Source organism: Mus musculus, chromosome 8 (genome assembly GCF_000001635.26).
Source record: "Mus musculus strain C57BL/6J chromosome 8, GRCm38.p6 C57BL/6J".
NCBI classification, from domain to species: domain Eukaryota; kingdom Metazoa; phylum Chordata; class Mammalia; order Rodentia; family Muridae; genus Mus; species Mus musculus.
In genome coordinates this window covers 35,095,945-35,120,662 of record NC_000074.6, presented here as the reverse complement: position 1 = coordinate 35,120,662, position 24,718 = coordinate 35,095,945, and the positions used below count along the sequence as shown (strand labels likewise).

Below are 24,718 nucleotides of genomic sequence, written 5' to 3'. Positions count from 1 at the left end.
GTCTCTCCTGGCCAAGGTCTGAATGACCAGCAAATTCCCGTTAGAAGCAGTAGATTGTCTCAGAGTCCCTGGAGCTGAAACACGCCTTGCTTCCCAGCAAACGTGACAAGAAACGTGACAAGAAAGGTGAAGAATGGCGGCAGAGAAGGCTGGAGAGGGAGTCTGTTTCTACACCACTGCCTGGGCAGGGGTGGGGGAGGGGAAATAGCAGAGGCAACTGGCTTTGTAAAGGAACAGGTTTGTTTTGCTCACAGTCTGAAAGCTCAAGTCCAAAATGAGGCTGCCCCCGTGGGTTTAGATGTCTGTCCAAGGCAGCAAGCATATCGTGGTGGGAGCCATGTTGAAGAAGGTACCGACCGACGTCTTCAGGGAGGAAACAGCAGGAGATCCTACCATCTCTGCCAGGATGTGACCTAAGGCTCATTTAGGCTCCATCTCTCCAAGGTTCACAGCATCTCCAGAGGCTCCCTAGGGATCAAGACTTTACATATGGCTCTTTAGGGGAAAACTATGGCAATCAGTGGAATTTATTTTCTAAAATTCTGTAAACGGTGATACCTCTGCTCCCATGATGTGTTTAACCCATCAGTGTCCTAGGCTTCTCAAAGCTTTGAGGTTCATTGCTTAGGTGTTTTTATCACGAATGGGCCTGCAGTGACCTCCTTAAGAGATGACTGTAACCCATCACTCCTTGACCTCCCTGAGAATTAACACCTGGGAACAAATTCAAAGTAATTATCTGACTATGCCATGGCAGGATTAACCTTTAAAGTGAATGCAATGACCATGATTTACATAATCTATTTAATCATTTTTCAATGGAATTAATATTTAGAAGGCACATGGGGAGAAATAAATTACAGCTTACCGCTTTTTGTGAACACCAGGCTTAGCCTCACGAAAGGATAAAATTAACATTATCGAAAAGTATAGGACCTATCATGTGCCGAGAGCAATAAATTAGATTACAGGGATAATTTACAATTCTTCCTGGGTCTTTGTGCGGAATGAATTCATCCAGAGAGTAAACAAACAGAGCCACAAGCTAAGAGGAGGTTTTATCCACCATCCCCCTAGAGATGCAGTCCCTCCCTGATCTGATTGGAGAGAGATGAGACAGACATTTGACAGGTCTGTCCCATACATACAGACCGTTTGTTTAAGGCGCTGTCTGGATTGTAACCAACTGGGGCAGGCTGGAAAATAGCTGCCTAAAATTTCATTCTAACCTGGGTGTGATTCTTATCGTTTTCTCCACTGGGGGACATTACAGGCAGGTGCCAGAGGTTTCTTCTGTTTCCAGAGAGACCAAGGATGGAGCGACTCCAATGGATGGTTCTCTGGTCCCAGGGAAACCTGGAGCTTTGACAAACCGAGACACATTCTCATGGAATCAGACTGAATTTTCCGAACCGAAAAAGATGAAAACCTTGGAGAAGAGAATTGGGGTCAGGGGCAGGGATGGAGAAACCGGAACTTGGCGTTTGTAAAAGGAGTTTGCGTAGAAATGTCATCTCCCATTAAAACATGAAACAGGGATAAAGGGAACTCTGAAGGGATGCAGAAGGCCAGCCCCTAGGAAGGCGGGTGAGGCATACAAGCCCCTCCTCCGAAAACAAGGACAACTCGCTATCCTGCTCAATGCAAGGTGTGGCTGAGCATTGGTTTAGACCTAGCCAAGGTCCATTGTCAGCCCTAAGGCACTTAACTCAAGCAAGCACCTAACCTCTCTTGCCTCAGTTTTTTCATCTGTGAAATGGAAAGCTTGGTATGATCTACCTCACAGGATTAAAGCAGGGATGAAATGCATTAATATATGGTAAAAAGGCCCTGGGGAAGCATGCGTGACATGTAGTGAGAACTCAATAGAGCTCGCTTTTATTTAGATGTACCACCTCACATCTTTTTACTCAAATCAGCTTGCATTGGCTCTTCTTTCCTTCTTCCTTTCTTTCTTCCTTCCTTCCTTCCTTACTTCCTTTCTTCCTTCCTTCCTTCCTTCCTTTCTTTCTTTTTAAAGATTTATTTATTTTATGCATATGAGTACACTGTAGCTGTACAGATAGTTGTGAGCCATCATGTGGCTGCTGGGAATTGATCTCAAGACCTCTGCTTGCTCCGGTTCCGCTCACTCTAGCCCAAAGATTTATTTATTATTATATGTAAGTACACTGTAGCTGTCTTTAGACACACCAGAAGAGGGCATCGGATTTCATTACATATGATTGTGAGCTACCATGTGGTTGCTAGGATTTGAACTCAGGACCTTCAGAAGAGCAGTGCTTTTACCCGCTGAGCCGTCTCACCAGTCCCGCGTTTGCACTTTCATATGAGAAAATCCCACAGCCGGGCGGTGGTGGTGCATGCGTTTAATCCCAGCACTTGGGAGGCAGAGGCAGGTGGTTTTCTGGGTTCGAGGCCAGCCTGATCTACAGCATGAGTTCCAGGACAGCCAGGGCTATACAGAGAAATCCTGTCTCAAAAAACCAAAACCAAACCAAAACAAAACAAAAATCCCACAGCCGCAGAACATTCCAGTAGAGGGACAGACAGGTAAGCTGTGTCAACTGAGGCAGACCACGGAAGACAAAGCTAAGCAAGAACATCAGGTTAGAAGTCGTTGCCCTGACAGTGGCATGCTGGGTAAAAATGAGGAGCACATTGATAAGCCCGGCAATCATCGTGGAAGCAATCGGAACGTTACAGTGTCCTCTCAAAAGTTGCTTGAGACTTCACTCGACACCTAATAAGAAACTGAAACTATGAAAAGTGGCTCGCTCGGCTTTCCTCCTTGGGCGAAATTGTCTCAGATAAGTAGAGATTGCCAGTTAGGGTCACAGTCGGTGCTCAGGGGCTCTCAGAAAGCATCCTGCCAAAGTGATGGATCTCCTTGTTTTGTGGCTCATCTCCGGCTCTTCACAAAAGGCTTTTCGAGGGAGAAAGATGGTCCAATCTCTTTGAGTGCAGCTTGGTGAACATTTTTTTCCTCAAAAAAATGTCCCTATTATCTTTTCTTCCAACTCAGCCCAGAGCATTTTCAGAGAAACCCATGAAGTCAGCCTACTCCATAAATTACAGAGAGTGTCTTCATCAAACTCTTTCACTTTTCACTCCTTGAGTTTAGTTTAAGTGGGGAGAGAAGACTGCAACCTTCTGCCTTATAAGGATTGTTGGAGAACCGGAAATTGAATGGGAAGTCAGGGGTGGGAGCTACCATCGAAAAAATGGGTTCCTAGCTTTCCAGCTCCATCAGAAGTCCTCTTTGCTAGTCTAATAATGATGAGATGAACCACAAGGGTTCATGACAGTGAGAGGTCTATGTGCCAAGCACTGCACAAAAGCCCTGAGACACCAGGATCCTGGGGGCTTCAGCCCCATAAGCTGGGCTGTAATATTTCCCTTATTTTATAGATGCATGCGTGATCTTAGAAAATGTAGGCAGTTTGTGCAAGGCTACAGTGTTGGTAAACATCAGAGGTAGGCATGAGTCGCCTTTTTTTTTGAGAAGCTGTGTGGCTTCTGTCTGCTGATTGACTTCTAGACCTTCACAGTCTTCTTCAAACCACTGTGACATCTCCTCTCTTCTATGAAGAAGACAACTGACTTCACGTGGGTTGGGGAGAGTCTTCCCCAGAGGGTATATCAGGATGGGATGAGAATTAACAGACAGGTTAATTTTTAAGAAATAAAAATTTAAGGTTTAAGAATTAAAGTCTATTCTTAGTTGAGAGGCTCCTTAAAAACAAATAAGAAACAGAAAATGGAAGATTGTAAGCTGCGAGGGAGAAGGATAGCTGTCTGCATAAAGGAAACTGGATCGACAGGATGCTCCTCTATCCTCACAGTGCCTACAGAAAAGATGAGCAGCAGCCAGGCAAGAAGAGACTACAGCTATTTATTCTCAAAAGAAAGAGCCCTTGACGAGATTCCCCGGCTTGCCATTAGCAATCTTCTAAAACCTCCACACATGAGATCTTGCAGACAGGAAAAGGACAAATCAATGAGGCCCACGGCGTTGGAAACTGTCACATCCCACAAATCTGTGCTAGGTCACACTGTCTGCGAAGGCAGAATCTGTCGCTCGCTCTCCGCTCGGCTCTCTTGCTCTAACCGAAAGTATGGCGCGCCATCAGCAACCGCACATGGCTCCCAAGAGCCAACATGTCAGAAATGGAACGGACAAAACCCACTCATCAGTCAACATTCATCCTTGAAGAAGACAGCTCCATCTCTTTCCGTGCTCTGATGCAGGCAGTACTGGGTATTTTTCATTGTTTATTGGCTGAGGGGAAGGGGGTTGATATGGCTTCTCCTTATCAAAGGTGAATTCTCCTCTAGTTGTTGTTCATAGACCAGAACACAATTATCAAATTGCAGGTGACATTTTTTTTTTTAGTCCCTCTGTGTCAGGAAGAGATATTTCTTCAGGGAACTAGATGCAGAGGCATGAATGAACAAACCACAAGGGAAAAATAGATTTCATTTCCTGCAGTCTTAAACAGACTGCCCAACATGCTACAGTTGTTTCTTTCTTTCTTTTTAAAAATTTTTTTAAAGATTTATTTATTATTATATCTAAGTACACTGTAGCTACAGCTGTTTCTACCAATTCTTTAGGTGTACTCTGACCCTACAGCTAGCTTAAGTGGTTCCAGGAATGTATTTGCCATGTGGGCTGGCTAATCTTATGCCGACTTGACACACAACCTAGAGTCATCAAAGAGGAGAGCACCTGGAAAAAGAAAATGCCTCCACGAGATCTACCTGTAAGGCATTTTCTCAATTAGTGATCAATGGGGGGTGGGGGGCAGCCCATTGTGGGTGGTGCTATCCCTGGGCTGGTGGTTCTGGGTTCTGTAAGAAAGCAGGCTGAGCAAGCCATGGGGAGCAAGCAAATAAGCAGCACCCCTCCATGGCTCTCCATCAATGTCTCCCTCAAGGTTCCTGCACTGCTTAAGATCCAGTCCTGACTTCCTTTGGGGATGAACGTGGTTTAAAGATTATATGCGGCATGGCATGGTGAGACACAGTAGTGTCCTTGGCACAGAGTTAGAGCATTGACTCTTAGGAGGACTGGACCCTCAGTTATCCTCAGAACTAAATATCTCCTCCTCCTTCTCCTTCCTCCCTCTGCCTTCCTTCCTCCCTCCCTCCCTCCCTCCCTTCCTTCCTCCTTTCCTTCCCTCCTTCCTTGCTTTCTTCCTTCCTTTACTGTCTTAGATTATCTCTAGAAAAGCTCTTTCTGAATCTCGAGTGAGGTAAGATTCTCTAAGATTGGAATCTAAGGGAGAGTATCTGGCCAGCATCATCCAGGATTGAATAAAATCAAAATAGTCAGACATGGTGGCCCAAGCCTGTAATCTCTGCACTCAAGGGGCCTAGGCAGGAGAGTCTCAGAGACATCCAAGGCTGCATAGTGAATCCTCTATGGACAGCAAACCAAGAAATAACCGTCGAGGTTACGGTTGGCTGGTCTTATGTTAGGTATCCTATACCCAGGCTTACACCACTCAACCATGGGCCTGGGAGGTGCACAATGAGGCCAGGCTAGTTAGACAGCAGGGCTCTGGATTTACACTTATCCTTATCAAAAGATGTGAGTGGATAAAGGTCGTCCCGGCACTGTAGACTGATTTGCCCACTCCTTTCCTGACTGCGTATATGCTTTTAGTATCTGTCATCTCTGAGCTCATTAATCTGCTCACTCGGAAGTGTCCTAACTTTACTATTCGCTATATAAAAGTCGTATACTTTATATCATCTTTCTCAAACATCAAGGAGTGGTGTACAGGACTCCAGCCGTAGGTGTACAATCTTTACCTGTCCTTTGTTTCAGAGTTCCATTTTACTCTGTGTCACTCTTGGCCACTCTGTTCTGCACCACAAACACTTCCGTGGCCCGGAGAGGACCTTCCCCAGTCCACCGTGCGGCAGAGTACAGTAGAGGGTAGAGAAGTCCACACGCTCAGCATCTCTCAGGTAAAAGCAAGCGATCGCTATTCATTATCCAAGCTTTCCCTGGAGACTCCAGCCTCTCACATGCTATTCTGGCTACCTCACTCTGAGATGTCCCTTAATGAGCCAGATGATAACCTCTCAGCTCCTTCTCTGCTTGCATTCCCCGGGGGACAGGCACCCCTTGCCATGTGTCTCTGAAAATGACAACAGCCATTTCTTACCCCTGCCGCCATTCTTACTCAAAGATAAAAAAAATCTGTTAGCAGGGAAAACATTTTTCAATGGGAAGAATTCTATACCTAAGCTAGGCGTGTGCACATCTCGCTGCACATAGAACCCAGGGCTAAGTGAGTGCCGCCCATGGGACACGGGGCTTGCATGGGCGTGCAAGGCAAGGGTCCTGATGGTCACGATGCTGCCACAGCTGTGAGAGGCGAGCTGCTCACATTCTGCTGGCTACATCCCAGGGCAGTGGTGGGAACCTTTCCATCAATGACAGTTCCTCTAATGACACCCCTGAGGCATAGCCACAGTGAGTCACTTCCTACCAAACAACAAGAATTTAAACCTACGTGATACGAACTGCACAGCGTCTATCCAGAGAGCTTCAGCACTGATCTGAGCCATCCTATTCCCTGTGTTCTGGTGCAAATACTTTCTGAGATTCTCCCTAAAAATCCTATCCTAGGATTTTCCTCCCTCCCACCCCGGGATGCACATCACGTGTGTAAATGCACATACATGTATTTTTATTCACCCACATGCACTGTCTCCCCTCCTTTCTCTTTCTCTGGTCTTTCAGTAATTTGCTGGCCCCATCTTCTTTTCCTCCCTCTCCCCACTTCTCTCCCTCATTCTTTTTGTTAACTACCCTAATGCCTAAACCTTCACATACAAGTGGTTCCACCCTCACGTCCCCAGGTTTATAAAGTGCTAGCTTTGTGGTGTGTCTGTCTAACGTGACCTAGATCTCACCAACATACAATACAGTAGAAATGGGCGGCTGTCAAAGCCAAACTGCCCAGAGCTTATTCCTTCTGTGTTCATCAATAATTCTTGGTACCGTAAGTCCTACTGGGCTGAATTTTCACACAAGACAGTACAGAGCACCAGAAATACTTTCTAAAACATGAAAGATAAAATCAAAAGCATCTTGCTGTGGGTGAATCATTCCCTTTGAGCTTTAGAAATTTGGTAATAGGTGTATGGTTTAATGTGTATACTAATTTATCATTAACTGGAACAGTGAATTAACATAAATGCCCCCCCTTTTTCTTTTAAATTGTGCCGCATAGCAGTAGCCACACAGACTGTTTGGATAGCTGACTGGAAGATTACAGAACTGTGTGTAAATGTCTCTGCCTGCCATATTGGAATATGACCCAGAAATATGTAAATGTCAATAGTCCTCACCCAGCACTGATGTCGACCCTCGGGGCTCTGGTGGCAAGAGCAGCTGGATATTATAAATCCTTCTGAGGTCTGGCTCCTGCAGCCCCATGCCTTTGGACTAAGGTCACATGGTCCTGTGGGCCATACCCCCTGGGCTCTTTGCTTGGGTGCCAGCCTTTTGCCTGTGATCTGGATATGGTTCTGGGCCAGCTTCGATGCCTGGAGACCACACCTCACTCACGCTGCTCTGCTGCACTTGGAATGAACACACACTTTGAACTTGTCCCAGTTATCATGAATTATGGAGTAATAAATCTGGAATCGGTCCCAGAGTTATCTGCTCCAGTCTCTCATTTGACTAATGAGTTAGGTGACCGATTTGTCCAGACAGTTTCAATTTATGCCTCTTGTCCTGATGTAATTAATATCTTCTTTGATGTGTCTCCCAGTATGGATGGTCAAGTATATGGTCTCCCTGCCAACAAGAGGAGCAACTTAGTCAAGGCCAGGGTCCACACCTGGGTGTCCAAAGGTTTTGTTCTTTGATAATTACGACACTGTTCTGCCTCTTCAACTTCAGGGACTTTTTTTTCCTCAGAGCTGAGGACCAAACCCAGGGCCTTGCGCTTGTTAGGCAAGCACTCTACTACTGAGCTAAATCCTCAACCCCTTCAGGGACCTTCTTTAGACCAATTCCTAACTAACGCCTCCTGGAGAACTTTCAAAATACAAGCACCTTGATTCTAAGCATCTTTCAGAATAAAGTCTGTTGTATGATGATGCTCCCAGGACCTCCTGGAAGCACATCTCAGATTCAAAACACCCTGAGTAGAGGAAAAAGAGGTTCCCAGAAGAAGTTAATAATCCCCAAACCACATGTCAAAATGGACTAATTCAGCCTAGCATAACTGTCCTCTGAGAGGCTACATCCAGGAGCTGACTGAAACAGATGCAGAGACCCGCAGCCAAGCATTAGGTAGAGCTTGAGGAGTTTTGTGGAAGAGTTGGGGGAAAGATTGAGGGACCTGGAAGGGATTGGAACTCCATAGGAAGATCAACAGAGTCAACTAACCTGGACCCTTGGGAGCTCCCAGAGACTGAACCACTGCGGGGCCACGGGTGTTGGGGAATGAGCCCGTAGCCCGTTGCCCCACAAACCACCAACCAAAGAAGATACATGGGCTGGACTTAGCCCCCACCCCTACCCAGCAGATATGTAGCAGATGTGCAGCTTGGTCTTCATCTGGGTTTCCCAACAACTGGAATGGGGACTGGCCCTGACTCTGTTGCCTGCCTGTGGATCCTGTTCCTCTAGCTGGGCTGCTTTGTCTGTCCTTGGTGGGAGAGGATGTACCCTGCAATGACTTGATGTGCCAGGGTGGGTTGGTGCTCAAGGAGTGGGGGGGGCGGCTCCCCCATCTCAGAGGAGAAGGGGAAAGGGGTGGGTGAGGGGCTACGTGAGGGGACACTGGGAGGAGGGGAGCTGGGATCAGGATCTAAAGTGAATCATTAAATAAATTAAGGGGGGGGGGGAGATGGACTAATTCAGGGCTTACAAAGTTGGCCAACCCTCTGCAAGATTCCTGTACCTAATGACCAACAATCTGCTACATTTTGTGGCATGCTTTGTGACTGAAACAGGGAGCTAAACCCCCCCCCCCACAAGTGGCTTTTCTGGCTGATCCAATGCCAGCGGCCACCTTGAAAGACTCCTGGGACTTCCTGGAGCTTACATTTCTCCAACTGTTTCAGCATACAATCTGGTCAAGACGCTAAATGAAGAAGTCTGCTGTTTTGTTCCACAGTGGATAAAGGTCCCAGCCTAATAGGGCCTTTTCTATAAATAAAGCATTGGCCAGCAACGGGAAGCTGGTGACCAGAGAGGTTTAGTAAAAGATAGCTGAGTTTCTGACATCGTGCCAGGAACAAAAGAACTCCGAAGGAATGGTTTCGTGCCAGGAAGGGGGGCATGGACCACAGCTGGAAAGCTAAGCAAGGGAAGAAAGATTAATCAGGTCTTGAAAGCCGACTGCTTCCCTTGGCCACACTGCTCAGATGCCTGGACATGGGCTGGGTGACAGGGAAGGGACACACATTTTTCTGTTCAGTGGAGGTGCAAAGCGTCCTCTTCCAGAGATGTAAAAGAGCATGCTCACTTTGGGGACACTGTTCGCAGTGGTTATAGTGTGAGTCTGTTTGCTTTTGAGTCTTCATGTTATTCCTTTGTTTCACAAGCTAAAATCCTCCAACCAGGCTAACCAGTGGTACATAGGGAAATCAACAACAACAACAACAACAAAAAAGTCCTGCTTTAAAAAATACAAATTTTAAGAAAGATCTCAGTCCTTCTTAAATAAGCATAAATGGAGAAGGGAAAATCAGAAGCTAGAATATCTGTAGATGGGAGGAGAGGAACAGCAGATGAAAGGTTAATTTAGGCCAGAAGAAGAAGGCAAAGGATTTCAGGGTGGGGTGGGACATGATAAACAGGGACTTTCTTTGAAAGGCGCCAAGGAGTCAGGTAACTAGTTCCTGCCCACTTCTGTCTGGGAAGCAGGAGAGGTTTCTTGCTTTCTGGAGAGACTCAGCTGCAAACTTGGGCCATAAGAGACTCAGATGGGGACTAAAGAGACTCAGTATCCAGGTGCGGTGACTCAATGCCTGTTATCCCAGAACTCAGGAGACAGAGAGTTCAAGAACAACTTGGGCTACATAATGGGTCTCGGGCAACCCTGGGCTGCAGTGACAAACTCTGTGTCAATGAGGAGAGGAGACAGTCTTGGCACTGTGTGCAGAGGGACTCAAGACCTGTGGTGCTGTGAACTATGAAGCCCACAGACCTGCCACGCTCCTCCCACGCCAGCGATTTGAGCCAGTGGAAGATTCATCTTCAGGGATGGAGGAGTAAAATTCCTTCACTCCTTGATACTCTACAAGTGAGCCCACAACTTGAGAAACTCTAGCCACGTGCACCCCCCTCACAGTCACATTTTAGTTATAGCTGTATTGTGAGTGCGCAGTTCCCGACTCAAGGCAGAAGGCATGAAGACATCTTCAGACACGTGGAACTTAACACAGCCACCTCATGTTTTCAAACTTCTTGAGCTGGGAATAAAGATGAAACCCAGGAAGGACAAGGAGGTATAAACCGTCTTAGTACCCCGTGGCTGTGGTAAAACACCCTGACAAGCTCAACTTGAGCTTTATTTAGTTCGGGGGGGGGTACCACCCATTATGGCACGGCCTCGGGAACAGGGAGGCAGAGATTCATACGGCGTGGGAAGAGAGGAAGCAGACCGGAAGTGTTGGGTTTGGTTTCTGAAACCGCGAGGCTCACCTCAGTGATCCACTCCCTCCTCTAAGGCTTAAGCCTTTTAAGGTTCCATAATTTTCCAAAACAGACCCGCCAACTGGGCACCAAGGGTTCGAATTCGTGAGCTTGTCAGGGACCTTTCACATGCAAACCCCGTGCGGGGGTAGGGAGGATACAAAAGACATGAGCTGGAATACAGAAGAACGCTGAACAGAAGTCCTACATTGAAAACCGGGTCAATGGCTTAGGAAAGCGCCAGCCTGCAAGGAACAGAAAGGGGAAGCGCTATGGACGAGGCGCACCCACAGGATAAAAATAACACAAGTGAGCATAATCTGACATTTTTCGGTGCTTGGAAAAAGTAATTCCTACGTATTTAAAAAAAGATACTGAAGAATTGGAGGAAATCCAGCTTCCTTCGTGGCAATTATCAGTCTCGGGAAAACTCTAACAAGAAAAGTGTGCTGATAACCGGCTTCCTCGATGCTGTTAGTTAGTTCCCTGGTCCCACACTCTTGGATAATCACTTCCCATCTTCAGTACGGCTGACTATACAAGTGTGTCTTGTAGAAATGTCGTGAGGTTCAACGTTAGGTTCTAAAAGGCATCGAGGCTATCATGTGGCTCTCTTATGGTAGCTTGCTCTGGAGAAAAACCAGCTTCCATGATACAACACACTCAGTAGCTTTAGGAGCGAGAGCTGGGCAACAGCCAGCATACCTCGCCAATCACATGAATGAGCTACCCAGAAAGCAGGTGGCCGAACCCAAGTCAAGAGCACAGATACTACTGGTTCCCAGTCAACGCTGATTAAAAATCAGGCTACCTGCCTAAAAACACCCCTGAAGTCTAGACATCCCAAAAGTACAGAATTATGTTTTTTATATTCTATGGCACTGAGTTTTAGATTCAGCTTGGAGCATCCTGGAAACTGGATGTAGCTATAACAAAAACCTGAAGGGGTGCATACAGATCTGGACCAAGCAGGGACCTTTGGGGAGAGGGTTAGTTTTATATTATGAATATTGTGTCATATGCCTATAATCCCAGCACTCAGATGAAGATGACAAGTTCAAGGCCAGTCTGGACTACATAGCAAGACCATGAATGAAATAAACACAAATTAGATATTGTTAGTAAAGACTGGTGGCCTTTAAAGAAACCCCTAGGAAGCCCAAAGTGATCGAGTGCAGGAGATCCTGAACGGAGAGAACATGAAGCCCTTGCTGCACAGTAGTAGAAAGTTTAGAAAGAGTAGTGGCTGTCATAAATGAAAACTAGGAATGCAGTGGACATACCTTCCGTGGAGCTGGAAGCTACTAGGTAATCTAACTCGGGAGTCCTGTGGTAGTCTGCCTTGGGAGTGGGTAATCACTGAAGAAAGCACTGGTAAAAGTAGATAAGACATGGTGAGTGGAAATTTTCTAGCATTTTTATTATGAAAAAAAAATACGCTTTTTAAAGCTAAGACATGGCTCTTGGGCAAAGAGGAGACCCATACTGTGTAAGCAAAGCAGTGAGGTAAACATGAAGGCTAAGGGGTGGGTCCAAAAAAAAAGTTAAAACTTCAGAAATAACCAAGGCTTATGCTGGGCTGGTGGCTCAAGCCTCCCAGAGCTTCAGAGACAGCAGGATTGCCACGAGTTCTAGGCCTCCCTGGGCTATGAAGTGAGGCTCCTTAAAAACTGAAAACCAAAACACATGTACAGACGCAAAGAACACCATCTGTCCCATTGCCCTCTCAGCAGAAACCCAGGCATAGAACAGATCATCTCAGCGGCTTCTGGGTCTTGCTCTGCTCTGATGGCACGGACCCCAGTCAGGTTTACAGGAGGCATATAAAGGGTTTATAAAAACTACATTGGATCTCCGAGTTGTGCCATAAGCAATGGACACGGAGCAAGTTAGAAATGGGGTTGGAAGTTGGACCTGCAGGAAACAGGCTGAGAAAATGCCTAAGCTGCGAACACAGGCCACCTTTTGTAGAAATGGGGAATAACTCAGAGGATAACCACACTCAGAGAGCACAGCTAGGGACCAAGGAGCCTTCTTAGAAATCTCAACTGTGTCTTACTAAATTAAAACAAACACAAACACTTATTTCCCCCCTCCCTTTTCTTCTCCACATCTCTGCCCCCCACACCCCAATGCCAGTGTCTGTGTGCGCACATGTCTGTGTGTCTATGCACACACCACAGTCTATGGGTCAAGGATAAACTGTACAAGTCAGTTCTTTCTTTCCATCACAGGGGTCCCAAGGATTGAACTAGATTGTCATCAAGATTGACAGCAAGCTCTTCTAATTGCTGAGCCATCTCATCTCATGTCCTGCTAAATCTAATACTGGTTTCTAAGCCTCTCACCCCTCTCTTTCTTGATAGTAGAGTTTCTAACATTTAATCATATACTTGCTCCACCAATGCATGCTGGGTATGTGGGCCACAGACAAGTTTTCTCCTTAGTTTGCAGGTCTTTCTATTGAGAGGGACTGTACTGGAAAACATTCTTCTAGAATCTTGGCTGTCGAGCTCTGTCTTTGCTTGTACTTGATTTAGGCAATTGTACTGGCTGGTTTTGGGTGTCAACTTGACACAAGCTGGAGTTATCACAGAGAAAGGAGCCTCCCTTGAGGAAGTGCCTCCACGAGATCCAGCTGTAAGGCATTTTCTCAATTAGTGATCAAGTGGGGGAGGGCCCCTTGTGGGTGGTGCCATCCCTGGACTGGTAGTCCTGGGTTCTATAAGAGAGCAGGCTGAGCAAGCCAGGGGAGGCAGCCAGTAAAGAGCATCCCTCCATGGCCTCTGCATCAGCTCCTGCTTCCTGCCCTGCTTGAGTTCCAGTCCTGACTTCCTTTGGTGATGACCAGCAGTGTGGAAGTGTAAGCTGAATAAACCCTTTCCTCCTCAGTTTGCTTTTTGATCTTGATGTTTTGCGCAGGAATAGAAACCCTGACAAAGACAGCAGTCAACTTGTAACCTTTGTGCTGATTCTACATGGCAAGAGCTTTGTGGACGTCTTCAGAAGTTGGTGAGTGAATATGTACAGGAAAGACAGCAACCTCTCAGTGTGGTTTGTCCCACAGGGCGTTAGACACTTGATCTCCAGAGCAGTGGTGTGAGGAGGCAGATGCACCCACATCATAGAAGACCGTAAGAAGTTATTCAGGTAGCTCTCGTGAGTTGGTTCTCCCAAGGATAAGTCTTGATAAATGAGTGAGCTTGGACTGGAAGCTTAGAAGCATGAGGTCCTGAGCTCCAGCCCCAACACCCACGGGCAAGCCAGGTGCACCGACCGGGGGATGTTCATAAACATCCCAGCCCTGGGGAGGTAGAAGCAGGGGACAGCCTGGACAGCCAGTCTAGCCAAATTAGTGAGATACACTGTCTCCAAATAATAGTGATAGGGCTGGAGAGATGGCTCAGCAGTTCAGAGCACTGACTACTCTTTCAGAGGTTCTGAGTTCAATTCCCAGCAACCACATGATTGCCCTCAACCATTTGTCTCGGGATCCAATGCCCTTTCTGAAGACAACTACAGTGTATTCACATATATAAAATAAATAAATAAATCTTAAAAAATAATAGAAACAACAATAACAAAAGTGATAATAGTGTGGAAATGATTGAAGAGGATGCCTGACAATGACCCATGGTCTCTGTCAACACATCCATGCACTTACTTGCACGTACACATGCACACACACACACACACCCATGTATGTACACACACTTGCACACTCACATACATACACACTGAGCTCTTATTATAAATCAAGTTCAAGGTGGCTTAAGCCAAATAGGAAAACTCAAAAAAGAGAATCTGAAGTGATTGTCCTGCCTATCTCCCCACATTATGTGCCCCCACCCTATGACATCATCTTCCATGAGGCCTACAATAGAGACAAGCACACCCTAGCAGCAGGCTCTTGGACCTCCAGAAATAAACCTCTTTTATTCATAAATTAATCCAGCCTCTAGTATCTCACTATGGTAAAGTAAAATACAATTAACGTCTACAGGTTGACATTCTGACAGAACCCTCATGAGTAGCCTTAAGCCAGAACCACCCAGCAAAAGCAAGTAACATATTAAGACACGTGGATCATGAGATATCAATGCTAATTATCGTTTTAAGTTGCTAACTTTTGGTAAAGATTAGTTTGCAGCAATAGATGACTTAATATAAAATGAATCACAGCAGTTGACTCAGCAATGAGGCATATTTAATGCACTGATAATAATGTTAGAAGTCTCGAAAGAGTCGTCGCAAGACGAGGGCAAGCAAATGGGCTATAAGAGCTAAGAGTTACCACCTAGCAGGTCAATAGGCACCGCCTGAAACTGAAACACCAAAAACAGCAAAAGGCCAAGCGTGGTGGCTCACGTCAGCACACAGAGGTGGAAGCAGAGGAATTGCCATGAGTTTGAGACCAGCCTGGGTAAGACCCTAACTCCAAAAAAGGAAAAGAAACAACAAAATATCTGTTATAGAGAGAATATGCAGGGAAAATGTCAGAAAATTACCTAAAATTATTAAAAGGCCTTTCTTCCAGGAAAAAAAAAAACTCTTAAAATAGTAAAGGGTAGTTAAAAGACCTGACACCACCCCTATGATGAATGTTTTAATGGCATGTGATTGTTTTATATTTACCATTCAATATAAATAAATTGTTTTGTTTTAAAGGCTCTCCCTGTATCTGATGGAGGCTTGGAGATGCTGGGTTTGAGGGTTTGAGGTGCCTGAGAAAACTCACTTCAGACACCGGGGCTTAAAAAAAAAAAAAGAAAGCTTTATTTTCTGAGCACTGAGGGAGGTGGTCAGCTGGGGACCTGAACTGAGCCCTCAAAAGGGAGATTGTGCATTTTTATAGGCTGTTGTTTTAGGGTTCTATTGCTGTAAGAAACACCAGGACCAAGGCAACTCTTGTAAAGGCAAACAATTCACTGGGGCTGGCTTACAGGTTCAGAGGTTCAGTCCATTATCATCGCGTAGGAGGGCAGGCCTGGTGCTAGACGAGCTGACAGTTCTGCATTTCTATCCAAAGGCAGCCAGAAGAGGACTGTCTCTTCTTCAGGCAGCCAACAGGGCCTTCTCTTCCTCACTGCAGGAAGCTTCAAAACACATTCCAACAGTGATGCACTTCCTCCAAGGCCACACCTACTCCAACAAGGCCACACCCACTCCAACAAGGCCACACCTCCTAATGCTGCCACTTCCCATGAGCCAAGCATATTTAAACTACCACAGATGGCAACCCAAAGCAAGGGGCCTGGGCTGGACTGGGCTGCTGCATTGACAATCACACTTTGACACAACAGGTTAAACAAGGAAGTTAACATTGGTGACTAGGCCTTATCTGGGACCCCTTGTCACAGGGTCCTTAGGGCAGCTTTTGCAGCCAGGTCCCCTCCTGAACACTGGCCAGGAATCTAGAGTGATAAGAGAACAAAGAAGTGGGCAGGCTGCACACAGTCAATTAAGTCACTGCAAGTAACACATTTATGACTTCATTTAGGACTGTGTGCCTTAGTTCAGATAACAGGATAACAGCATCTTCTGTCTTTACATCCTTTACTGCGGTTAACAGACAAGCATGAAACATCTGAAGAAGCAGGATGGGAGTTGGGCTTTGGGGCCTGGGAACATGAACTCAGTTTTGATCCTGCCAGCAAGGTGGAACTTGTTCATGAGGTGACTGAGCTCAGGAAACTGCCTCCTAACAGGAGAGACACTGGTGGTGACACAAGCTCTGGAAAACTGTGGGGACACTACTGTGGAGCCAAAGAGGAAGGGGTTTCTAAGGCAGGGGTGTGAGATTTCAGGTCTCTAAGCAAGGGGGTGGCTCTGGACTGTGTGTTGTATCTGAACACACCTAGAGGAGGAGCCTGCTATAAACACTCTTTAGGGCTGTGTGTGTGAAGGGGGCTTAGGACTATTCTTTGGTCAAGAGACCCACCCTCAGCCCTCCCTAAGGCTCCCACCCCCATTCCCACCCCATTCCCACCCCATTCCACCCCATCCCCCACCACTCCAGAGCCAGGAGGCCCTAGCATGGTGGGCCTACAGCCTGCCTGTGGGAAGCCACATGTGCCATTGCAGGGTGGCGCTGGCTTCCGCTGGCCACCACGCATACATAGGCAGTAAAGTTTTTTTGCTAAGATGAGGTTTTGAGAAATAACCAAAATTAACCAATCAGATGAGAGACAAGTTAACCAATCAGATGAGAGACAAGTTAACTAATCAGATGAGAGACAAGTTAACCAATCAGATGTAGGCATGCAAATGAGGTGGTAAGCATAACCTAAGCACAACCAATCCAGGTGTGAGACACGCCTCTCCTAGGCCTATATAAGCAGCACCAGTTCTGGGCTTGGGGTCTCTTCCCCTCTGCAATCAAGCTCTCCCAATAAACGTGTGCAGAAGGATCCTGTTGTGGTGTCTGCTTTGTCGGTGAGCCAGGGCTCGCGCAAGACCTGCCTTTATTTTTTCCTGATCACTATGTGCTTTCTCACAGAGTGAAACAAGATGGGAAAGTTATGGGGCACTGTAAGCCTACAGTCGCCTTTTCCAAAGCCACCTGGGCAACTCCCTTCTCCTTCCAGGATGCTCACTGGAGGAGAGCTTCCATATCCAAGAGAAGTACCCTAGCCAGTATTCTCACAGGTCAGAATCATCTGGAAACGTTATAAGCAGGGTCCCTATGCCTTTCCCAGCCAAATGAGACACGAATAATGAAGTCTGAGAGAAAACTGATAAAAGATGGTATTAACACCCAGGCTGTCTTAAGGTGACCGTGTAAGTACCTTACCTTTTTCTCACCTTCGACACTGCTCTAGAGAGCTCAGGTGACACAGACACCTAGCTTTGCCTGTTTTCAGTCCCTTCTGCTGCATCTCCCGGGTGACAAGGTCAGAAGAAATGTATATTTACATGGACACCCCACACTCTGTACTAATAATAGTTTAGTATGCCCATAAGCCCTTTCAGGGGAATGTGTGTTCATTCACTCATTCGCTCAGTTAACTACTTTGGGTATAACACAAAAAGTTAGTTACCAAGAACATGTTGGTGCTTTCTTGCCGTTGGATAGTCTTCCTACTTAAGGAAGAGACACCCTGAGACCATGCCAACCCTGAGACAGCGTGTGGGTGTCTCGGCAGCCCAGGTATCTTTTGCAAGCAGGCAGGTAGGGTAGGAAGATGCTGTGTTCCCTCTGATTCCTGCTGAACTAGGATGCTGCTGAGACTTTTTTGGAATCTGAAGCAATGGGTTGCCTTTTCCAGCTCTGTAGCAGATGTCGGCGTTGCTAGATAACAGCAGATGTCTGATGCTTCCTGGAAAACAAACAAACAAACAAAAACTTCCATGCAAAGCTGGGCAGGATTCTACTTCTTAGCCCACCAGTTTCCTGATCTCAGCCACCTCAGGAACGAGTTCCACCTTGCTGGCAGGATCAAAACTGAGTTCATGTTCCCAGGCCCCAAAGCCCAACTCCCATCCTGCTTCTTCAGATGTTTCATGTTTGACTGTTAACCGCGGTAAAGGATGTAAAGATGGAAGATGCTGTTATCCCGTTATCTGAACTAAGGCACACAGTCCTAAATGAAGTCATAAATGTGTTACTTGCAGTGACTTAATTGACTGTGTGCAGCCTGCCCACTCCTTTGTTCTCTTATCACTCTAGATTCCTGGCCAGTGTTCAGGAGGGGACCTGGCTGCAAAAGCTGCCCTAAGGACCCTGTGACAAGGGGTCCCAGATAAGGCCCAGTCACCAATGTTAACTTCCTTGTTTAACCTCTTGTGTCAAAGTGTGATTGTCAATGCAGCAGCCCAGTTCAGCCCAGGCCCCTTGCTTTGGGTTGCCATCTGTGGTGGTTTGAGTATGCTTGGCTCATGGGAAGTGGCAGCATTAGGAGGTGTGGCCTTGTTGGAGGAGGTGTGGCCTTGTCGGAGTGGGTGGGGCCTTGTTGGAGTGGGTGTGGCCTTGTTGGAGTGGGTGTGGCCTTGTTGGAGGTAGTGTGTTACTGTGGGGATGGGCTTTAAAGCTTCCCCCTGTGGATCCTACAAATGAGTCCATATGCATATGGTGCCAGGTGCAAGCCTTTTGTTTTCCAAACTCATCCCTGAAACTTGTCTGAAGAGCAAAGAGAAGCCAAGGACAGGAGGGCTGCGGGAAGGTACCAGGAGCTGGGATCCCATCCGCCAGCCTGCACCTGCTCTAGCACATGGTTTGCATTTTCACGAAGGGGAAGCCTTGTGCTCTGTGCAGGGGGAAAATCTCGTTATGCCTCTGAGTGCAGAGCTGTGTGCACAGAAGAGGACTGTGAGCTGCTTTCAGGGAAGGTAAACTTCTTCATACCGTTCGCTCCATCTGTGCCCAGCTCCTTCTCATTTGGGAGGCTCTGAGGGAGACTAGATATGAGACCTAAGTCCTGAACATAACCCTGGCGCTACTGGTCATGGGGACAATGACGCAAATCAGCTAACACAGAATTCTCAGTAATTTAAAATTAATAAATAATAACGGGGAGCCTCGAGCTTAGTAGATGCCATTCAAGGGAGTGCTTTTTTTGCTGTGTCCCCTCCACCATGTTACCCAATAACGCAGCTTGCAGAAACTATGCTGGAGTGAATATCCTTATGTGTACAAAACAGAATGATATCTGGGATGAAAATAGATACTTTCATTATTGACTCATTGATGAATTTTTGAAGCATTCAAATTCTCTGGGTTCTGGGATTCGGCCAACATTGCTGATGCTTGAAAAATGCTTTATCCTCTGATTTTCTGCCTGATGTGGGGAAAAGATGGAAGGGTGGATAGGAAAGGGGTTTGGGAGGAGATGGAGAGACAGATGGAGAATGAGGGAGAGAATAGAAAGACTTGTGTTGGCACCAAGCATAGACCCAGGAGGGAGGCGACCTGGAGTAAGCCACTGATTGCTTTACAGCGTGGGCTTGGCTCTTTCTAGACTTTTAGATTTTTTTCTCATGCATTAAGATCTCTATCTTTAAATGGGGCAGAAGAAATGTATAGTTCACATGGATGGTCTCATGCACTGTACTAATAATAGTTTAATATGTCCGTAAGCTCTTTCTGGGGACTTTGTTCATTCAACAAATATTAGCAGCCATGAATATTGAACAGATATTAAGCCCACTAAAGATACATGTTGAGGATAATTTCAGGGGAAAAAAAATCACATACTACTTTTGATCATCTAGGGCTCTCAAAATCATTAGAGTATTCAAATACAGCCTGGTCTGGTCACCTGGTGGGATTTTTGTAGGAGAAATACAAATGCAAATTAGTTATCTAGTAATGGTCAAGGGCACTCGAATGTCAGTGTCATTTGCGATCTGATATCAGCTATATTGCTTAACATCTCAAAAGCTTTGAACCATTTCTTCTGCTTGTGTGTGTGTGTCTGTCTGTCGTCTGTCTCTGTGTGTGTGTACATATATCTGTGTTATATACAGGATCTTTCCTTAATTTCTCTCCATAATTACTTTTTGAGACAGAATCTCCCAATGAGCCTCAAGCTCATTGATTCAGCTAGGCTGGTAGGCCAGTGAGCTTCTGGGATCCATTCTGGTAGCACTGGGTTTACAGGGGTTTGCTACCATGCCTGGCCTTTCAGTGCACATTCAGATACATTATCCACTGGGCTATCTCTCCAGCCCCAACTTCTCTTCTTCTAGCCCCAACTCCCTCCTCTTCTTTCTTCTCCTCCTCTCATCTTCCTCCTATTCTTCTTCCTCCTCCTCTCCCTTCTCTTCCTCCTCTCCCTTCTCTTCCTCCTCCTCTTACTCTTCCTCCTCCTCTTTCTCCTCCTCTTTTTCTTCCTCTTCTTCCTCCTCCTCTTCTTCCTCCTCCTCTTCTTCCTCCTCCCCCTCTTCACTATGAAGCCCTGGCTGGCCTAGAACTTGCTGTGTAGACCAGGCTGGCCTCAAACTCATAGAGATCCACCTTCTTTTACCTTCCAAGTGCTGGGATTAAAGGTGTAGACCAACCCATCTGGCAACCTCTTTATGCCCCAGTTTCTTCATCTGCAAGACTGGTATAAACAATGTCGAGGGCACACGGTTTTTCTGAGAGTACATAAGATAAATCCACTCAAACTGTTTCCCAGCAGCTCATAATAAACATACAATAGCTAATTCTTATAATCGTCTTGAAAATACTTTCGATTCTGAAATGTGACTTTAGCCCACTTCTTTTTTTTTTTTTTTTTTTCCATCCAGAGTTTAAATAGAAGTGTTCCATGGAAGAAAGAGACAAGAGCACGAAGCCATGTAAGCTTTCAGGGGAGCCCTGTTTGGCACCATGTGCCTGAATCTCCTTGACAATTACTTCTCACTGTTTCATGCCAAGGAGCCGTGAAGCACATAAATATGTAAAACCCAAGCTTCCAGATGTTGGTAGCTGATTTTCTCCTTAGTTGATTAGGCACAGGTATAAATTAACAAGCAATGAGATTAACTTGTAATTGTCTCTGACTCATCCCACAGTCCCAGCGTTGCCATTATTCCTTCCAAGTCTGGGACCTCCCACAAGCACGTAATCAGCTCATCCTCCAGGGAACAGATGTTGGTTTGTTTTTAATATATAAGAAAATAAGGGTCAGGGGGTGGTGGCACACACCTTTAATCCCAGCACTTGGGAGGCAGAGACACAGGCGGATTTCTGAGTTCGAGGCCAGCCTGGTCTACCCAGTGAGTTCCAGGACAGCCAGGGCTATACAAAAAAACCCTGTCTTGAAAACAAAACAAACAAAAAACACAAAACAAAAAAAACAAACAAACAAAAGAAAATAAGATTTGCCTGAAAGGTAGTAAGAAGGACTCAGGGTGATCAATGTATTCGAACAGGCACGAGAACCATCACAAATAAATCAGAAAACATATGAGGCAGGGTGTGTCAATGACAGGCACCTTTGCAGCTGGGAAGATGACATACTTGATGCATAAGCGTGAGGACCTGAGTTCAAATCCCCGGGAGCTTTCTTTTGAGACAGCTTAGCCAAAACAATGGAGTCTCAAAGAAATGAGTCAGGGACAGAGGACACCTGGCATCCTCACACACACATACACACACATATACCATAAACATACATACACACATACCACAAACACATACATACATACACACACACACAAACAACACAGAGAGAGAGAGAGAGAGAGAGAGAGAGAGAGAGCACCTTTGCCAGTACTTTAACTAACAAAAGTCCTAAATCATTCTTACAGGAATAAATCACCTTCTTTTAAATTATTAACTAAAAATTGCTCTTCCCATAAACTTTCCCAGAAAGATCCTCTTCCCTGATCTTCCTGCAGATATTTTAACAGTAACTAGCTTCAGGTGTCCTTGAGATGCGAGTGCCTCTTCCCTAATGATACATTCTTGTGTGGCTACTCTGCTTCCATGCACAGTTTTGGAACCTTTCTCTTCATCTGTATTTCTCCGCTCCCCAGTCATCTTTACAGAGTAAGTCGATAACAAGACAAAGAAGATATTTCACAGAAAATTCCCCGAAACATTTTCCCCGTTCTCCAAACAGATTGCTTTATGAGCACTCTTTACCCTCGCACATAAAACAGCAAGACAAATTTCCCTTCAAAAGAAAATAGGTTGCATGCATCTTTAACTTTTGCTTTTCAATTAGAGTAAGCAATAGCATTTCTCCAAAATGCAAGACAAACGGCCCAGCATGGTGCTTATTCCATTTTGATCATTAGCTAACAACAGAGATATAAATGATCAGCCATTCAACGTGAACTAACTCCTACTTGTAACAGTCCTGGACTAGGGTTAGTGGCAGAGGGCAGGAAGACCCATCTCTGCCCTGTAACCTTATAGCTGGGAAGGGAGGCAGGAGAGTAGATGCCACCTGAGCCAGTCTTGGAGAAGGCAGAGACCTGACTTGACTTTCCAAGGGGTAGAGCATCCTCATCAAAGAGTCAAAGGTACAAATCTGTATGAATGGTCTCGGGAATGAAGCCAGTGCACCTATCAAGAGCGCAAATTTCCTGTCTTGGGCAAAAGCACGGCTGGTAAAGAGTAAATTATTTTGTTTCTCTTGGGTGGGGGGAAGGAACGGGCAGGGGGCACGGCAGGGGGCGGGGAGTCATATCCTTCCAAAAGTTATCCCTGCTCCTTCAGAATGTGGGCAGTAGAAACAAAAGGGAAACAGCATGCGACCCAAAGTTTGCTCTTCAGATAACTGTGTGGCCTCCAGCAACTGACTTTGCCGTTTTTGCTTGGTTTCTGACCTATAAAATAAAGACAAAAGATGCCAGATACCAACTCCAGGAGGTGTCTACGAGGGTTTAATGCAATGATGCTTGTAATGACTTTCCTTGGCAGGGTTGTGGAATCAAACTCAGAGACTCATACATGCTATGAAAGCTCTCTACTGCTAAGCAGCATCCCAGGCCGTAACTTTAGATAAACGCATGCCAGATAGATGCTCTGTGTTCAAGCAACGCTTTGCTGTTTAAAATGGAAACATTAACTTTATTGATAGTTTAGAATTATAACAGTCTCTCTCTCTCTCCCTCTCTCTCTCTCTCTCTCACACACACACACACATACACAGACACACCAATGAAGTATGAAGCTATAACATTATTTTGACCATATATTATTTACTTCCCCAAATTCTTCATTTTCTTTTAAAATAAGTTATTTCATCTATACCCTTGTTTGCCTAAGCTATCATGGAAGCTCAAAAGCTCATGATAGCTGTCGTTTCCAGCCCAGTGAAGGGAGTGTATGTCTCTTGCCTGTACTCAGCCCCACTGCTATTTTACTCTGTTATCTGCTAAGAGCAGAGATTATCCTTCCATTTTGTGTAATCTTGTGGCATACAGAAACTTTGGATGAGAAAAATTCACTTAGCCAGGCATTGGCAGCACACATCTTTAATCTCAGCACTGGGGCAGCAGAGGCAGGTGGATCTCTGAGTCTGAGGCCAGCCTGGACTACAGAGTGTGTTCCAGGGCAGCCAATGCCAAAATAGAGAAACCTGTGTCTCAAAAAACCAAACCAAAACCAAACAAACAAAACCTTGACTTGAGACTCTCTTCTGCCTTGCCCCATAAGTACACTGCTTCCTTGGTTTGTGTCTGCTTTAGAAAGTGAACACTTCCTTTGTTTGTTTGCTTGCTTGCTTCCTTGCTTCCTTGCTTGCTTGCTTGCTGGCCCTGACTGGCCTGGACTCACAGAGATCCTCCTGCCTATGCCTCTCAAGTGCTGGAATGTAAGTCGTGGGCCAATACCCCAGGCTAAACATTTCTAAATACCACCGTTATTCACAAGCTGGCTCGTCTTGCTGAAGCACACTCAGTGTAACTGAGCAGTGCGTAATGGTCAATACAGGAGATTTAGCATGCTCTACTGATATGTGCAATTAAAGTGATAATCAAAACTATGACTTTTAAAAGGAGGCAACATCACCCACTCCATCCTCAGACTCATCCTGTGTTCCATCCCGTGGGCAATCGGGTCTTGAGATTACACCTTTCTGTCACGCCCTCTATGATCCAAGAGTGGGAGTGTTGTGTGGATGCCAATGCTTGCTCTTGTACCTTTACGCCCCCCCCCCCAGCTAGAATCCTCCTTATCCTATTCCTCTCTAGCTAAGAGCTTTATCTCATCCCTTTATATGCAGCTTTAAGTCCTCCTTAAACTGGTTGTTCTCCAAGCAAATAGGCTCTCCTCCTCTTCCTGAGATACAACCCATGCCTACCCAAAGGACCATTAGCATATCTTCCATGCGGCTCCGCAAATGAAAATGTGCTTGTTTACCTTGCATAGCCTGTCTTCCTTTCATCCAATTCTATCCTCAAGTCCTAATAGAACCCTCCTACCTGAGTCTCCAAGTCCTCACTGTGCTATTATTACAGTGATAATATGGCACTAGCTACTATTTATTGGGACATTCGGACGATTTTATGTTGGTAGCTGAAATAAACACTTCACAGACACCCACTTTCGGAATATTAACGAGCCCTGTGTGAGAGAGGCGCTGTTATTGTTCTCTCACTGAA

At 45.9% G+C, this 24,718-nt stretch overlaps 1 long non-coding RNA gene across 2 annotated transcripts in view; it reads right to left on the bottom strand.

Annotated features, from left to right (window-relative positions):
• Window positions 1-7,520: 7,520 nt before the first annotated feature.
• Gm34419 overlaps window positions 7,521-24,718 on the bottom strand; it is a 17,783-nt gene continuing 585 nt past the window's right edge. The window contains exons 2-4 of one of the 2 annotated variants that reach the window (XR_378879.3): window positions 17,719-17,997; window positions 11,962-12,049; window positions 7,521-7,825 (exon numbers count right to left, since the gene is read on the bottom strand). This is a non-coding gene — a long non-coding RNA (predicted gene, 34419). Of the gene's footprint in view, window positions 7,826-11,961; window positions 12,050-15,629; window positions 15,775-17,718; window positions 17,998-24,718 lie in introns of those variants that run through there. The other variant, XR_001778548.1, reaches the window with a different exon arrangement.